The sequence below is a fragment of the Microtus pennsylvanicus genome, chromosome 5, assembly GCF_037038515.1.
Source record: "Microtus pennsylvanicus isolate mMicPen1 chromosome 5, mMicPen1.hap1, whole genome shotgun sequence".
NCBI lineage: Eukaryota > Metazoa > Chordata > Mammalia > Rodentia > Cricetidae > Microtus > Microtus pennsylvanicus.
In genome coordinates this window covers 114,897,491-114,913,728 of record NC_134583.1, presented here as the reverse complement: position 1 = coordinate 114,913,728, position 16,238 = coordinate 114,897,491, and the positions used below count along the sequence as shown (strand labels likewise).

The 16,238-nt window shown below is 39.4% G+C and overlaps 1 non-coding gene across 1 annotated transcript; it reads left to right on the top strand.

Annotated features, from left to right (window-relative positions):
* Positions 1 to 15,287: 15,287 nt before the first annotated feature.
* Positions 15,288 to 15,394, top strand: LOC142851513 (U6 spliceosomal RNA). Its single transcript, XR_012910826.1, has one exon. It is a non-coding gene; the product is annotated as a U6 spliceosomal RNA (small nuclear RNA).
* Positions 15,395 to 16,238: the final 844 nt, after the last annotated feature.

The window sequence follows — 16,238 nt, the reverse complement described above, 5'->3', positions numbered from 1 at the left end:
GGATGTTGAATTTTGTCAAATGCTTTTTCAGCATCTAATGAAATGATCATATGGTTTTTTTCTTTCAGTTTATTTATATGATGGATTACATTGATAGATTTTCGTATGTTGAACCAGCCCTGCATCTCAGGAATGAAGCCTACTTGATCATAATGGATAATTTTTCGGATGTGTTCTTGGATTCGGTTTGCCAGTATTTTGTTGAGGATTTTTGCGTCGATATTCATGAGTGAGATCGGCCTGTAATTCTCTTTCCTGGTTGAGTCTTTGTGTGGTTTTGGTATCAGAGTAACTGTAGCTTCATAAAAGGAATTTGGTAATGACCCTTCTGTTTCTATATTGTGGAATACATTGAGGAGTATAGGTATTAGGTCTTCTTGGAAGTTCTGGTAGAATTCCGCATTGAAACCATCTGGCCCTGGGCTTTTTTTGGTAGGGAGGTTTTTGATAACAGCTTCTAGTTCTTCGCGACTGACAGGTCTGTTTAGCTTGTTCACCTGGTCCTGATTTAATTTTGGTAAATCGTATTTATCTAAGAAAGTGTCCATTTCTTTTACATTTTCCAGTTTAGTGGCATACAAGCTTTTGTAGTAAGATCTAATGACTCTCTGAATTTCCTCTGTGTTTGTGGTTATGTCCCCCTTTTCATTTCTGATCTTATTAATTTGCAAATTTTCTCTCTGCCGTTTGATTAGTTTGGATAGGGGTTTGTCAATCTTGTTGATTTTTTCCAGGAACCAGCTTCTTGATTCATTGATTCTTTGGATTGTTTTTTGTGTTTCTATTTTGTTGATTTCAGCCCTCAGTTTGATTATTTCCAGTCTTCTATTCCTCCTAGGTGAGTCTGCTTCTTTTTTTTCTAGAGCTTTCAGGTGGGCTGTTAAGTCTCCAATATGTGCTTTCTCTGTTTTCTTTAAGTGGGCACTTAGTGCTATGAACTTTCCTCTCAGGACTGCTTTCATAGTGTCCCATAAGTTCGAGTATGTTGTTTCTTTATTTTCATTGAATTCAAGGAAGACTTTAATTTCTTTCTTTATTTCCTCCTTAATCCAGGTATGGTTCAGTAGTTGACTGTTCAGTTTCCATGAGTTTGTAGGCTTTCTGGGGGTAGCATTGTTGTTGAATTCTAACTTTAATCCATGGTGGTCTGATAAGACACAGGTGGTTAGTAATATTTTTTTGTAGCTGTGTAAGTTAGCTTTGTTACCAAGTATGTGGTCAATTTTCGAGAAGGTTCCATGAGCTGCAGAGAAAAAGGTATATTCTTTCCTATTTGGGTGGAATATTCTATAGATGTCTGTTAAGTCCATTTGCTTCATTACCTCCATTAATTCTCTAATTTCTCTGTTAGGTTTCTGTCTGATTGACCTGTCCATTGGTGAAAGAGGAGTGTTGAAGTCTCCTACTATTAGTGTGTGCGGTTTGATGGCTGCCTTGACTTTTAGCAATGTTTCTTTTACATACGTGGGTGCTTTTATATTAGGGGCATAGATATTCAGGATTGAGATTTCTTCCTGATGAATTTTTCCTGTTATGAGTATAAAATGTCCCTCTCCATCTCTTTTTATTGATTTAAGTTTGAAGTCAACTTTGTTAGAAATTAGTATGGCCACACCTGCTTGTTTCTTAGGTCCATTTGCTTGATAAGCCTTTTCCCAGCCCTTTACTCTGAGTAGGTGCCTGTCTTTGTGGTTGAGGTGTGTTTCTTGTAGACAGCAGAATGTTGGATCCTGTTTTCGTATCCAGTCTCTTAGCCTGTGCCTTTTTATAGGTGAGTTGAGTCCATTGACATTAAGTGATATTAATGACCAGTGGTTGTTAACTCCGGTCACTTTTTAAGTAGTAGGGTTTGTGTGTTTCCCTTCTTTGAGTTGCGCTGGTGAAGGGTCTCTAGATGTCTGAGTTATTGAGGTCTTTGTTGGACTCCTTGGTTAGTGATTTTCCTTCTATTATTTTCTGTAAGGCTGGATTTGTGGCTACGTATTGCTTAAATTTGTTTTTATCCTGGAAAATTTTGTTTTCTCCATTTATGGTGAACGAAAGCTTGGCTGGATATAGTAGTCTGGGCTTGCATCCATGGTCTCTTAGTTTTTGCAGTACATCTATCCAGGACCTTCTGGCTTTCATGGTTTCCATAGAGAAGTCAGGTGTAAGTCTGATAGGTTTACCTTTATAAGTAAGTTGGCCTTTCTCCTTTGCGGCTCTTAATATTCTTTCTTTATTCTGTATATTTTGTGTTTTGATTATTATATGGCGAGGGGATGTTTTTTTTTGATCCAGCCTATTTGGGGTTCTGTATGCCTCTTGAACCTTCATAGGTACATCCTTCTTCAGGTTGGGAAAGTTTTCTTCTATAATTTTGTTAAGTATATTTTCTGGACCGTTGAGCTGCACTTCTTCTCCTTCTTCTACTCCAATTATTCTTAGGTTTGGTCTTTTTATTGTGTCCCATATTTCCTGAATGTTTTGTGATGAGAGTTTGTTGGACTTGCTGTTTTCTTTGATCAGTGCGTTTATTTTCTCTATGTTATCCTCAGACTCTGAGATTCTTTCTTCTATCTCTTGTATTCTGCTGGTTATGCTTGTTTCTGTAGTCTCTATTCGTTTACCTAGATTTTCCATGTCCAGCCGGCCCTCTGTTTGTGTTTTCTTCTTTGCCTCCATTTCATTTTTCAAATCATGAACTGTTTCCATTATCTGCTTGATTGTTTTTCCTTGCTTTCCTAGGGTATCATTCACTGATTTACTCAATTCCTCGAACTTTCTGTTATACTTCTCATCCATTTCTATAAGGGCGTTTTTTATATGCTGTTTAAGGGTGTCAATCACTGTCATGAAGTCAGTTTTTTCTCCTTCTTCATGATTAAGGTGTTCATGTCCTCCTGTTGTGAGGTCGCTGGCTTCTGGTGGTTTCGTGTTGTTCTTCAGATTGTTGGGTGAATTCTTGCATTGGCGTCTCCCCATCTCTTCCTTCCAATATTCTCCTATGGATCTTCTTTTACAGGATCAGGTCTTCTTGCCAACTGATGTACCTTCCAAGTGATGTCACTCCCCCGTGATGTTTCTCCTGGAGTCCAGTTCCAATCTCCTTGCTGCTTGGTTAGCTTCCAAACAAAGGCCCACCCTGCTTGCTGCAGGCAGGTTATGGAGACAAAGGAGCTACCACCTTCCCCTTTGCACTCACCTTCGGGTTCGGTCCCAGCGCCCAGGCAGGGTGAACAGGGAGGCACTCTGCTCCAAGAAGGGAGGGATGGAGGGAGACAGGGGGTAGGGGGATCTGGATGTAAGCTGGATAGGATAGGAAGAGAGAGGAGGTACCGGGCAGTGTAGCCCTGTAGGTTGATCAGGAAGTGTAGGCGGGCTGTTCCCGGGTGCCGCAGCACTCACTCACCACAATGATGTCTCACTAGGTGCCCTGATGAAACTCCGTGCTGCTTGGTTCGCTCGCAGACAAAGGGCCCACCCTGCTTGCTGCAGGCGGGCTATGGGGACAAAGAAGCCCCGAGCTCCCCTTTACCCTACGCTTGGGGTTAGGACCCAGCGCCCAAGCAGGCAGAGCAGGGAGGCTCTCTGCCACCAGGGAAGGGAGGGGGAAGAGCAACAGAGGTGGGGGGATCTGGATGTAAGCTGGATGGGATAGGAAGAGAGAGGAGGTACCGGGCAGTGTAGCCCTGTAGGTTGATCAGGAAGTGTAGGCGGGCTGTTCCCGGGTGCCGCAGCCCTCACTCACCACAATGATGTCTCACTAGGTGCCCTGATCGAAACTCCATGCTGCTTGGTTCGCTCGCAGACAAAGGGCCCACCCTGCTTGCTGCAGGCAGGCTATGGGGACAAAGAAGCCCCCGAGCTCCCCTTTACCCTACGCTTGGGGTTAGGACCCAGCGCCCAAGCAGGCAGAGCAGGGAGGCTCTCTGCCACCAGGGAAGGGAGGGGGAAGAGAAACAGAGGGTGGGGGGATCTGGATGTAAGCTGGATGGGATAGGAAGAGAGAGGAGGTACCGGGCAGTGTAGCCCTGTAGGTTGATCAGGAAGTGTAGGCGGGCTGTTCCCGGGTGCCGCAGCACTCGCTCACCACAATGATGTCTCACTAGGTGCCCTGATGAAACTCCGTGCTGCTTGGTTCGCTCGCAGACAAAGGGCCCACCCTGCTTGCTGCAGGTGGGCTATGGGGACAAAGAAGCCCCCGAGCTCCCCTTTACCCTACGCTTGGGGTTAGGACCCAGCGCCCAAGCAGGCAGAGCAGGGAGGCTCTCTGCCACCAGGGAAGGGAGGGGGAAGAGCAACAGAGGTGGGGGGATCTGGATGTAAGCTGGATGGGATAGCTACTAATTTGTATATTGCGACATGGCTGTGGCTCACCGGCAAGGTTCTGGTGTGTCTGTCTCTGGTGGTGGCTACATGACTTTTCCTGATTCCGCCTTCTTTCTTCTAGCATTCAGTTTAGTTTTAGAGCCTAGCTCTATTCTGCCCTATCACAGGCCAAAGCAGTAATGTGAGATTTCCCTCTGTAGACTGTGAATACCATTAGTTAATAAAGAAACCACTTTAGAACTATAGATAGTGCAGAATAGAACTAGCCATGTGTGTGTGTGTGGGGGGATCTAAACTGGATGCTGGGAGAAAGAAGGCAGAGTCAGTGAGAAGCCATGTAGCCCCACCAGAGACAGATGCTAGATGGAACTTTACCCGGTAGGCCACAGCCACATGGCAAGACACAGAATAATGGAAATGGATTTAATATATAAGAGTTAGTCAAAAATATGCTTAAGCTATTGGCCAAACAGTATTGCAAATAATGTAGTTTCTGTGTGGTTATTTTGGTTCTGGGCTGCTGGGAACGAAAAAGTGGCTCCTATTACAAAGCACTTTCTTTATTCATTAACCAATAAATGTAACACATATTTAGAAAGACTTCCCAGACTACTTGCTTCTACTTCCTGAAGGCTGAGACTAAAGGTATGAGCCATCATGCCCAGCCACATCCAAATTATATTTGCAACTCTCTTTATGGTACTGATGGCCTAGAAAGATTTTAATTGACTACTCTACATCATGAAGGTTTAGGAAGTGGTTTTTCCTTATTTTCCTGCCACTATAAAAAACAAGTATTTAGAAATTTTCTTTCTTTCTTTTCTTTAAATATCAGTAGTTGTTTCTGAGCATGGCAAATTCCATATTTACCTCTCTGGTATTTTTATGTATTGTTATCAAACAGAGGCAGAATCCCAGGCAAATTTCTGAGAACTGTTTCCTTTAAAAATATGTACATGCAAATGACAATAGTGTCTACCTCATAGAATTGTAAATAGTCAATAAATATTATAATGATCCTAAAGATGATTATTATGGAGATTATGATAACCTATTTTCTCAATCTTGCTGAATTAATTAGTTGTCTCTGCTTCCTTACCAAATACGTAATGTACAAGTACGTCACTCTATTAAGGGGCGATAGATGACACGGGGGATGGAACTGCATTTTGTATGGAGGGGCTTTGCAATTTGTCTGACTTCTTTGGGAAAAGAAAAACTTAATTGAAGCTTTTGTTTTACATGTGTTCATTTCTTATTTCCACCTTCAAAAGAATCTCCTCCAACCACTTCCTTAATTTGAGACTCTAAACCCACAATAATAAAGGATTGATTTAGAATGATGGAAACCGTATTATAGTATTAAAATTTGGTGGAAATTGATTTGTGATCTTCACCTTCAGACCAAACTCCACATCAAGAGGGTATTAAATCAGAGTCACAAAATGGACTAGGACTAAATAGACTTTTCGGAGTAGGGTAAACCTGAAGGATCAGGCATGAATCAGTGGTGTTCAGGGAAGGACCCTAATTTCTAAGCTCAGAGAAGAGCATAGCTTGATGATGCTGAACTCAAAGGGCAAGGAAACTTGTAGAATTCTCTGAAACTAAAGTACATAGCTATTTAGTGTTAGTCATTTCTGGAGATAAGGTAATCCCAGAGGATAAGGGCTCTGGGGTTGCAAGAATTGAATTCCTTACTCTTGGCAAGACCCTGGTGATAATGACAGCACAGGTGGTAACTAGACATGTGAGAGGATAATGCGGCACGGGGTTAGAATGCTCAAGTATACTCCTGTCTAGTTGAACATTTATTCAACTGTTTCCTGGCAATTTGGGATTCTTCTGTTTAATTCTGTACCACATTTTAAAAATGGATTATTTTGATTCTTTTGACGTCTAGTTTCCTGAGTTCTTTTTATATTTTGGAGATCAGCCCTCTATCAGATGTGGGGTTGTTGAAAATATTTTCTCATTCTGTAGGCTGCTATTTTGTTCTATTGATGATCTCTTTTCTTTACAGAAGCTTTTAGGCTTCTTAAGTTCCCATTTATTAATTGTTTATCTTAGTGTCTATTGGTGTTTTGTTCAGGAAGTTGTCTGCTGTGATACAGGTCATACAGGTCTTTAACTTGCTTGGTTAGAGTTACATCATGATATTTTATATTACTTGTGGCTATTGTGAAGACTGTTTCCCGGATTTTTTTCTCTGCAAGTCTATTATTTGTATGTGGGAAGGCTACTGGCTTTTTTGAGTTATCAGTTAGCTGTAGGAATTCCCTAGTAGAATTTTTGGGATCACTTATTTATACTATCATATCTTCTTCAAATAGCATTACTTTGACTTCTTTATTTCAAAATTGTACTCCATTGATCTACTTTAGCTGTTTTATTGTTTTAGCTAGAACTTCAAGTACTATGTTGACTAGATATGAAGAGAATGGACAGTCTTGTTTTGTTTTCTTATTTTAGTGGAACTGCTTTGAGTTTCTCTCCATTTAATTTGATGCTGGCTATCAGTTTGCTGTATATTACCTTTATTTTGTTTAGCTATGTCCCTTGTATCCCTGATCTCTCTAAGACTTTTATCATGATGGGATATTGGATTTTGTCAAAATTCTTTTTTGCATTGAATGAGACGATATTGTAGTTTTTCATCTTTCAGTTTGTTTATATTGACAAATTTTCACATGTTGAACCATCCCTGCATCTCTGGAATGAAGCCTGCTTCATCATCATAAATAATCTCTTTGATGTGTTCATGTATTTGGTTTCCATGTATTATATTGAGTATTTTTGTGTTAATGTTCATGAAGGATATTGGTCTGTAATTCTTTCTCATTGAGTCTTTGTGTTGTTTGAGTATCAGGGTGATTTAGCCTCATAAAATGAACTGAGCAATGTTCCTTCTCTTTCTATTTTGTGGAATAATTTGAGGAGTGTTGGTATTAGTGTTTCTTTGAAAGTCCGGTAGAACCTGCACTAAAACCATCTGACTTTTGGTTATTTTGGGTTGGGACACACTTAATGACTGAATCTCTTTCCTTAAGGGTTCTGGGTCTATTTAAAATGTTTATCTTCCTTTTTGTGTTACTTGACTCTTTTATATTTCAGCTTTTAATATTCTTTGTTTTGTGTGTCTAGTGTTTTGATCACTATATGGTAAAGGGACTTCTTTTCTGGTCCAATCTATTTGATATTCTGTATGCTTTTTGGATTTTTATAGACATGTCCTTCCTTAGGCTAGAAAATTTTCTTCTATGATTTTGTTAAATCTGGACCTTTGAGCTGGGCATCTTATTCTATTATTGTTCTTAGGTTTGATCTTTTCATTGTGTCACAGATTCCCTTGATGTTTCATATTTAACATTTTCTTTGGCCTATATCTATTTCTTCTATTGTGTCTTTAACAACTGAGATCCTCTCTTCCATCTCTTGTGTACTGTTGGTGATGATTGCACCTATAGTTTCTGTTCACTTATCTACATTTTTCCATTTCCAGAATTCCCTCAGTTTGTGAGTTCTTTATTGACTCCACATCCATTTTCAGTTCTTAAATAGTTTTGGTCATTTTTGTCATCTATTTTGTCTGTCTCTTGACTTTCTTGACATTCTTAAAGGGATTTATTGATTTACTCCAATTTTTAGCTGTCTTTTCTTCTGTCTCTTTTAATAAGATAATTAAGACTTAGAATAGTTTTTGTAATTTCTTTTGTGTGTGTGTGTGAGAGAGAGACAACGAGAGAGACAGAGATAGAGAGAGAGAGAGGATGAGAGGGAGGGAGAGAAAGAGAGAGAGAGGGGGAGACACACACAGAGAGATACTTTAACTTTAATTAGGAGATGTTTTAGCTTCTGCAGCTGAAATCCATGGATATATGGACAATGAATGGTTCCTCAGCTTTTTTGGATTCTACCCAAACTCCTCTCCCTTCCTCTCCACCTCTGTTTGTCTGTTTTAGCTTTCCCTTTTCTCTTTTTATTTTCTTCCTTTTATATCTAAATTCTATTTTACTGAGAAAAAAGTATCAGAAACTGTAGACGCATGGAACCAATAGGTCTTTACTCCACAACAAAGTCAGGCTCTTAGCAATCATCCACATATCAAGATCAGAGTTGCTCTAACTGTGCCACAGTGCTCCTGCTCCAGTCACTGGGAGGGTTTTCTTAGTTGCTTTGTGACTACTGACCACCACCATAGAAAGGTAGGATGAGACCAGTCTCCCCAATGTCTAGGAAGTTGCTCCATTCAACTGGTTGGATGTATTTTGAAGCAGAAGGTGAGAAATCATTATCAGCCACAAAATACATGACATGTCATTCTCCATGTTGCACACTCTACATCAGAGCCTTTGCCAAATATATAGAATTTATAAAGGCTTAGATAAGATTCTAAATACAGTTGTCACCAGTACTGACTTTATTATTTCTTATGTTTGCTCTAAAAATATGCTTTGACTGCATAGAAGAGCACTTCCCTCTAACAGGTTTGTAGGAGAATTTGCTGGTAATTAAATTAAAACTTCAAATGACATCTTGTTCTCTCCGGTTTTGGTGTTGAATTTGGCTGGGTGCTTTCTATTTCAAGGAAGGTCCAATAATTGACTTAAGGCTCATACAACTTCAGGACTAGTGGGCTCTTGCCAACAGCTGACCTATGGCAAGTTACAATCTTCCCAGATTGTCTGAATTTGGTTTTTGCATAATCTGATTCAAATTTTATGCCCTTGTCACATCTCCATTTAGATACTTTTTAATTAGTATTAGTCACAGTAATTACTGGCAATTCACTTTTTCAATTGATTTCTGTTGCTTATAAAGAGCCTCATTAAGTACTACTATAATTTAGTTTCCTAATTCTAGACTTGGTATAAACAGCCTATGCTCATGCAGTACACAGCGAGGATCCTGTTGATTTCTGGTTGGTTGTTATCTCTGAACCACTATTCAGTCACTGATAAATAGTCACAAGTTGTATATTTTATTTTTTTTATTTTACAACATTTAAAACCAGACTATATTTTATGTATACAAATATAATTTATATATCAAATATTGTTAGACAAAAGAATAAGGGGGAATTGAGGCTAGAAAACTCGTTACTCCAGAATATTTTCTTTCAATTTTTAGAGATTTGGTTATTTTATGTGTTTCAATTTTCATAGATTTAGTTATTTTATTTGCATGTATGTTTGTCTCCCAGTTGTTGCCTGAGAATGCCAGAAGAAGTGTAAGATTTTCTGGGACTGGACTGACAGATGGTTGTGGGCTTCCATGTTTGTGCTGGGAAACAACCCTAGGTCCCACGGAAGATCATCCAGTGCTCTTCACTGCTGTTCCATCTCTTCAGCACACCACAACAAAGACTAAAAATAAAGTCATGTTTCTAATTGGGTCAGAGTAACAGTTGTATCCAATGACTAGCTAGTCATGCCTAGTTCTAAAAAGAAAGCCAGCTTGCAAGGCCACTGCTCCAAAGGGACATATTTTTTAAATGAAATAATGACTATTTTTTTTAAATAATTTATACAATGTTTTATTTCAATACCAAACAAAATAAGGCACCAAGACACGTTTCTTTCTTTTTTAATAAAAATTTTAGCAAGGCGGTGGTGGCTCACACCTTTAATCTCAGCACTTGGGAGGCAGAGACAGGCAGATCTCTGTCAGTTTGAGGCCAGCCTGGTCTACAATAGCTAGTTTCAGGACATGCTCCAAAGCTACAGAGAAACTCTGTCTAGAAAAACAACAAAAAAACAATACAAAACAAACAAAACAAAAAACAAAAATTACAGATAGTATTTATATGAGCCACTGGAAATAGGCTCATTTTTGCTGTTATGCAGTTTAGAATAAGACAAATGGTTCCAGGGTGTATTAGGAACCCATCCACGCCACTGTCTTCCATGTTGCTCCTGAAGCCTCTAGGCTCAGCTGCTCATCAATTTATACTGTTGTTACACCATGTCACCTGGGGAGACATAGTTCCCCTAAATAAAAAGGTTAGTGTCCCGGTAAATTCTTTGAGATGAAATCACTGTTGGCAAAGCTCTTCTCCTATTCTTCTCATGGTTTCTACTGTATAGCTTACTTAGAACAGCAGTTGCAATGCTAATTATATTAGTATTCTTATTTTTCTAAATAGATTTTTTTGGTTATATAGATTTTATGACTGCATGTAGAAGTTGATATAATTCTGTGGTATGGAACTTTAAAGACAGCATACATCTCCTAGGTTGTTACTAGATAACACTTATTAACAATTTTTAAAGATATATGTATTTTTTGTGTGTGTTTGCACATGTTAAGGTACCTTCAGAAGCACCCATGTGAGAGGTGCCTTCAGAAGGCAGAGGACAGTGAAAGACCCCCTGGATATGGTAGAAGGGCAGTTGTAAGTTGTTGGAAACTGAATTTGGGTCCTCTGAGAGCAGTTAAGTATTCTTTTTTTTTAAATATTTTTATGGTTTATTTAACTTTATTTTATGTGCATTGGTGAGAAGGTGTCAGATCCCCTGGAACTGGATCTTCTGACAGTTATGAGCTGCCATGTGGGTGCTGGGAATTGAACCCGGGTCCTCTGGAAGAGCAGTCAGTGCTCTTAACCACTGAGCCATCTCTCCAGCCCCGCAGTTAAGTATTCTTAACTCTGGGTCGTCACCCCAGCAGTCTTTCTTCTCTCTCCTTCTTCTCCTCCCTCCTCTCTTCCTGCACCTCGTTTTTCATTTTTCTTTCAATTCTTTGTATATAAATGGGACACATGAAGATATTAATCCCACTATGGATAATCATATCTTCATAATTCTTTGGCTATAAAGGTATGTTCATTCATGGAAAACAGGATGAGGGTGTGTACATATTTGGGAGCTAATAGTCTGCTTACTACCCCGAGGAAACTCTTTTCCTAACATTTTTTTTACTTAACATATTAACTACTGTGATTTGAAATTTTGTTTGATGGCACATATTACTTGGATAATATATTTGGAAAGACTTTGAAGGGAAAGATGAATAAGTGAGAAAGTCATTGTTAGTTGTGTCTGCAGCATAAAAAAAAAGTCCCCAAACTGTTGTGCACCTAGATGCTTACACGTGGTTCCAACAGATTCTCAGTGTGGAGCACCAAACATCAACCCAGGGAGGCCTTTGCTGTTGGCTTGATATGTATTTTGCCTTCATGATATCAAACTTGGCTTCAAATAGATGTAGAATGAAAATATTGAAGCAAATAAAATTGCAAAAAAAAATGCAATTGTAGGCCTGAATGTTTCAACATCACATCTAAACAAGCAAATATGCACTTGGGATCAAAGCCAAGTTTTACATTTCTGGGTCCTGACAAATCTCTCTAACATAGGGCCAACTTCCTGTTTTGTTATTGTTTTTCCCCAAACTGGCATCCCACTGATATATAACCAGGACTTTCAAGTCACAAGAATTTTACAATCTCAGTAAAATTCTCACATTCACTATTGCTTAATGAGTTTTAATTTTGCATGTGAATTATTTGGAATAATTGTTTGAGCCACCAACTCACTTTGTTTCACTTATGAAACCTGTTTGTGCATAACGTTCTGAGCAGTCCAACACTTCCCCACCCTTAAAGGACCAGAGTCTACAAGGACTGGATTTGATTATTTGTGCAGAAGGGAAATCTACAGATATCTGTCAGCTGAGTTAGGTTAACAAAGATCAAGAACCAAAAACTTTAAAGTGACTTTTCCACAGCAGGACTCAGAGTTCTTGTCTTCTTGTCCTGCACCCTAGAGAAAAATGAATTACCCAGAGATAGCAGGGTCATCAATTCCAGTGAAAGAATGCCTTCAGTAGACAGTGAAATGATTTCTACCTGAAACAGGAGTGGACGAGTGTCCACAGTGCAGCGTTTCAAGGACCTCTCTTCAACCAAATACAGTACTTCGCTACTTGTATTACAAATGCACACATGGTACATGCAGTTGTGTAGCTTGAGGAGTCTTGAGTAGAGTCAAGAGTCTGTATTTATTTATGTATTTACCCTTGGCTACTCTCAGCGCACTGGTACCTCTTCTCTCTCCCAGATCCAATCCCTCTCTGTTCCTCTTCAGAGAAGAGCAGGCCTACAACAGACCACAGCCAAACATGACAAAACAAGGTGTAATAAGACAAAACAAGCCTCTCATGTTGAATCTAGACAAGGCCACCCAACAAAAGACAGAGTTTTAAGAGTAGACAATCAAGTCAGATTCCCACTACGAAGAATGCCAAGCTAACAGCCACAACATAAACTCAGAGCTTTCAGCAGTGAAACTTTTGATTTTTGTTATTGTTTTTGAAATTGAATTGATAATGGGATTTATACAGATGCCATTAAAAGCACCCCTACCGAGGTCTAGTTTAAAGGGATGTGATGTGCAGCCTCCCTGTGGAAATGCCCCTCATGCTTTCTATGCTGCGTTAGGGTAGGAGAAGCCTCTATGTCACAGGGAGCTGTACTCAAAACCTAGATTTGCCATTTACTAAAATGGCAAAGTACTTAATCCGCCAGAGCCCACCCCATTACTACAATAATGTGAGACATGTGGCTAATAGCAGCTCCCTCGTAATTCTGTCGGAGGAATGAAAATAAATGACAACCAAAGGTCTGTCTCTAATCCTTCTTCCTGCTCTGAGAAAATGACTCAGAAGACAGAAACACAGACAGATATTGGGGGATAAATGTGTTTTAATTTCAAATTTGTTTTTTTTTTTTCCTGGAAATTTTTCTTGCCTTTGAAGATCGACCTGCAAAGCACTGGACGTTTCCTTTTACACTGTTACGCCAACCATAAAACTTTCAAAACTTTCTCCAGGGTCATGGACTTGCCAGTCATCATAAATGCTGAGAAAAGCAGTATTGTTGAGACAATGAGTTTGAGATTTTCAAAGAACCAAATTGCGGTGAAAGAGGCAGGGCGCGAGGCAGAGCTGCTGCAGCCGCCTCCAGGTGCAGCACTTCCACGCTCCCCGCGCTGATTGAAATATTGATTCTGACTAGTGGATGGCTTTGAATTTTAGGTCTAGATAAAATCACAAAGAAACCATAATTAAGCAGTGGAAACCGAGGGGCCTGGGGAGCTAATCAGAATATAGGAGTCACCGGGATCTAGTGGGGAACTGTTTGTTACTACTGGCTTTGAGGCAGGTGTGGGTCGACGTATGACCTCTTATATATGCAGGGTGTTTCTTCACAGAGGCAAGCATGGCTGCTGGACTCAGCCTGTCTGCCCAGTGTTCAGCCTCACTGAGGATGGTTGAGCTGTCTGTGCTGCATTTCCTCTGCTTGGAAAATGGGGTTGTTGATAAAATCTGGGCTCTGAATGGATTGGGAAAAATAAGTGACTCAATGTGTGTGAAGCCCGTTAGCTCCTAGGACGGCCTCAAGCTGTCGTTATTATGAAGGTGTACGCCTAGGCCAATGCCAGGGACTTGGCTTCTAGCGCCAGCCTTTACAGACTGGCATTTGGAGGCTTATGTAATATGTTTTTCCTTCTGAGTCACAGTTCCTTCATAGGAAAATGTGAGGATCACGATAGCGTGGAAAATATCTTCCAGTTTCAGGTGTAATCCTGTAATGCATGACATGCTTTTATATTTTTTTTCAAACAGAGAATTATCTGGAAAAAAAATGTAAATTTTCTGTTATCAAGTATAGTCCTGCTAGAAATAAGTTTATCCCCCTATCTTATTTGTTTCTTCTTGTCCTTATGTACAAATATGTGTGTGTGTGCATTCATGTATCTGTGTATATATGTATATGTGTGTATATTTATTCATGTGTGGGTGTGCATTTGTATGTATCTGTGTATGTATGAAGTTTGTCCCTCACTCATTTCCTTCTTATTTTGGTGTCAGGGTGTCTCACTGACCTGAAGCTTTTTGTTTAGCTAGGATGGCTGGGCTACAAGGCCTTGGGATCTGCCTCTCTCCCATGTCAAGGATTCCAAATTCATGCCAGCTTTTATATTTTATGATTTTATATTTTATAACAAACATTCAGCTTTTCTGACTTGGAATTGACATAACTGGTCATGCACAGACAGAATAATGTTAATTATTAAGTTTATCAATTTTTAATTTTTATTTATTATTTATTTATTTATTGAGACAAAGTTTCTCTGTAGCTTTGGGGCCTGTTCTGGAGCTAGCTCTTGTAGACCAGACTAACAGCAAACTCACAGAAATCTGCCTGCCTCTGCCTCCCGAGTGCTGGGATTAAAGGCATGTACCCACCACACAGCTAAGTTTATCATTTTTATATGAAACAGAAAAAATTAATGATCCTAAAAAGAAATTTTTTTTAGACAGCTAGACATTTATTTATATGAGTGCTAGAGATGAAAGTTAGATCACCATGCTTCTTTTGCTAGCATCTATTGACCAAGCCATCTCCCCAACTTTCTCATTTTTAATAATTTCTCTTAGGAATATAGTTTTTTGAATCTTGTAAAATGTGAATGGCATAAAGAGAAAAAAATGAACAAATACAAAACATTGTGCTAACTCTGAGCAACAGATTCTCATTAAATATTTAAGTGTTTGAATTAAAAAATGTAGAACATTTGATTAAGAAAATGTGCTGATTGTGTTGTACATGACGTTAATGAATTAGACTGCGATCCTGTGGTCTACTCTGACAGAGGGGACCTGAAGGCACAGTCATGAGAGAAAGTATGTATGTACACAGGTATATCTGTATGTCTATCCGTAAACAAAAGTTTCTCTTTAGGATCATTCTTTTTACTGTTTCATATGAAAATGACAAACTCAATATCATTATTCTGTCTGTGAGTGACCATTTGTGTCAATTCCAAGTCATAAAAACTGAATGTTTGTTATATGACTTGTAGATTACTACAAAGAAATTAATACAAGTCTATAGTCTATGTTTTTATTTTCTTCATAGAGAAACTTACAGAATGTATTCTTGCCTTATATGATGTGGCATTTATTTCCCTGTGTTCACTTGGGCAGCACATATACTAAAACTGGAGCAATACAGAGAAGATTAACATGGTCCCAGTGCAAGGGTGTCATGCAAATCTGTGAAGTGTTCCATAATTTTTTCAAGTGGAAGGGAAGAGAGGGATGAAGGAGGAAATATGGGGAGAGATACATAAAAGTATTGGCCATTTGAGGGATATTATGGAACCCTAATACAGTAGAAACTCCCTAAAATATATACATATATGAAGGCGATATGACCGAAATAACCAAATAGTAGGGGAGACAGAGCCCCCCAAAGGCATCTCTTTTCACCAAATAAAGCTTCTTGTATCAGGATGGGTTATATTTAATTGCGTTGTTGACTAAAGGACTCCCATGAAGATTTCCAAACAACCTAGATGTTGTCAGGACTGTAGGTTGCTCTCAGCAAACTGCCCACAAGTTTCCGTTGCTGAAGACAATACCTACATAACTCATTAAACATGGGAAAGTCAAGCAGGTGTCTATATAAAGCCTGTACCTCTATGTTCCAAGTCTTTGGTATGGGAAGGTACTTTGTATGCTCCCAAAAGAGAAATGTAAGAGTTGGAAGGGATGGAGAACACCAAGACAACAAGGTCCTCTAAGTTTACACCAGCTAAGCTCATATGAACTCACAGAGACTGAAGCAGCATGCACAGAACCTGCAGGGCTCTCCACCAGTTTACTGTTTTTATGGACTCTTCAGTGTGCGAGTGAGTGGGCCTTTCTTTTCTGTGCCCTCTTTGGTGCTCTTTTCCTTCTGTTTGTTTTGTCTAACTCCAGTGTATTAGTTTTGTTTCATTTTATTATTAGCCCTTAAAGGCCTGTTTGCTTTCTAATGAGAGACAGAAAGTGAATTGACCCAGACAGGATGGAACGTGGGAAGGGAGGAGAGGTGGGAGGACCTTGGAGGGGTAGAGGTAGAAGAAGCTGTAATCAGA